Source organism: Brassica oleracea, unplaced genomic scaffold (assembly GCF_000695525.1).
Source record: "Brassica oleracea var. oleracea cultivar TO1000 unplaced genomic scaffold, BOL UnpScaffold01760, whole genome shotgun sequence".
Lineage (NCBI taxonomy): Eukaryota > Viridiplantae > Streptophyta > Magnoliopsida > Brassicales > Brassicaceae > Brassica > Brassica oleracea.
Window position 1 is genome coordinate 1,449 of NW_013618292.1, and position 2,378 is coordinate 3,826.

At 33.1% G+C, this 2,378-nt stretch overlaps 1 long non-coding RNA gene across 1 annotated transcript; it reads right to left on the bottom strand.

The window, feature by feature from the left end:
- Nucleotides 1–714: 714 nt before the first annotated feature.
- Nucleotides 715–1,381, bottom strand: LOC106321485. Its single transcript, XR_001266080.1, has 3 exons — nt 1,267–1,381; nt 1,097–1,165; nt 715–998 (listed from the first exon to the last, which is right to left on the bottom strand). It is a non-coding gene; the product is annotated as an uncharacterized LOC106321485 (long non-coding RNA).
- Between the last annotated feature and the right edge of the window lie 997 nt (nt 1,382–2,378).

Sequence of the window (2,378 nt, forward strand, 5' to 3'; positions counted from 1 at the left end):
ACTTTTATATATGTTTTTTTCTAATTTGTTTTATCAAGTTGTTTAATGATACTTGTAACTATTATATTTAAAATGACATTCTTTATTTTTATGAAATGATTAAAATAGATATATGCAATAAGTAGTGAATTTGTATATTTGTAGCATTTTCTATTTTGTTCTCACAATTTTTTTCAGTGTGAATTTACTGTTTCTAGAATTTAATTTGTTGATGTTTGTAAATTTTCATGAAATTAATTAATGTTCCTATTCGTTTTAGTTTTTGGTGAATAGCTTTTATATATTTACAATTTTGTGACTTTGAATATACCAAAAATCGCATAAACGATTATTTACAAATAAGTGATTACTTATAAGAATAGTATTTGTATTGTATATGTAATAATACTAATAAATCAGATAATTTTTAGTAAAATGTTGAAGATTCGGTTCGTTTTTAAATTTTATATAACTTTTTTTAAGTCGGATATAAGGTAATAATATATGTTTTTAATATTTGATATATGAACAAAAAAATAGGATTTATCTTCAAAGTTTGGTGATTTATTAATTGTTCAATGGATTTATCAAAAGAATTCGTCACATAAGATGTATCATATATTGTCAGAAAAAAATTAAATATATACACAAGTATAGCAAATTATCAAGAGGATATTATCATTGACTTAAACAGCAATAGTTTAACAAATATTATTAAAAAATACTGAGAAGATTGGAACCATTAGAAATAGTATCTTCTTCAGAATATTATGATATTCAAGTAGACTATTAGATGTTGTATTGCTTCTACCTTCAAAGCAATATTCGTGTTGAGGATTTTGTTTCCATAGTGTGCAGTGTTCCCTCTCAGACCAAACACCAGAAGGAAATCTTCTTCGTCTAGAAAACCAAATCATTATATCGGCAAATACACTGTTGCATGATTGCCAAAGATGGCAAACTCCATCAGCATACATATGTAGAGAATCTCAAGATAGGAAGATGAAAATGTAGTGCAGCTGATAACATGAGAAGAAGAAAAATGAGAGTAAGAAAGATTCACAAGCTGAGGCGTTAAAAGTTGGAAGAAACCACTTATATAGGTATGTGATCTCACATGACTTGGCTGGTCAAGATGTCCTCCATTCCCTCCATTGGGGACTGAATATAAACGGGTGAGTCTCCCCTGAACATGATTCAAGTACCATCATCACTGCAAGTTCTAAGAACGTCAAGACACAGATCGCGGAAATCTTAAAAGTTGCAAGCATATTAAATCAAACTTACCAGCTAACTTCATTCTCATCCACCATGACTCAAAAAGGATAAGAAAGCTATGTTTCATTTGATTTATGAACCTTAGCTCAGGTCTGATATTCACCTTAACGTCTATTCTCTCTCTCTTTCTGTCACTCAATTGCCGACAAATGTTGTCAGAGATAAGATGAATTCGGCAAAGGAAACAGAGCCTGATCTGAAGGTAATTACTAAAAACATTGGAGTGACGTGTTGAGACCTTTTTTTTTCTTGCAGAGCCTGATTTGAAGGTAATTACTAAAAACATTGGATTCTGCCAAGAAGAATAATAAACAAAAACGTATGAGAATAGACAAAATACCCGGTTAACGAAAAGACTTTCAATATACCTGAAATATGTATTGTCTAAAGTTTATTCATTTCCAAGATATAAGTCTCTGCAGATGATCCATTTTGTCTCGGCCCGTCTTCCTCTGAATCCTTAGACCTTTCTAGAGACTGCAGCCTTACCCCACCTCTATGTTGGTGATCTACATTAGGAAACAGATCAAGATACCCACCAAAAATCTTCCCTTTCAGTTTCATGGAAACCTTGGAACCCTTCAATAGCTGATGACTATCAATGTCTGAATCAACCGTTGAACCAAATCAACCGTTGCGTAAAACCTCACTGGTCTCATCAACTCTAGCAGGTTATGTGTAGTCTTTTATTGAATCGGGAAATCAGTACGGTTACTGGAACTGAGTTTATCTTTGTCTCCACGTGCATTCAACCAAGGAATCCTATTAGCCACCACAGCTTTCGAGCTTGAAATCCACATCGCTTTTAGTACTATCTCTCTTATAAGAAACCTTGAACATAGGAAACGGTAAAGCCTCTTGGTCAGCGCTTTTCTCTTCAGGCCTGATCAAGCCGTTGGAGTCACCATTATTACTCTGATAACTTCACTTCATTCTCTGGTTGAGTCCAACGACCTAACCAAGCAGATTCATAACCCTGGACTGAGAAGTCTAGCTCATTCCGTTGTCCTCCATAAACATAACCTTTTCAGACATTGTACCCAACAGGTCTTCTGAAGAGATTCTGATAAAAAGTAAATTCCAAAACATATAAGAAAAAGGCTCATTTTTTTTTTCTCATG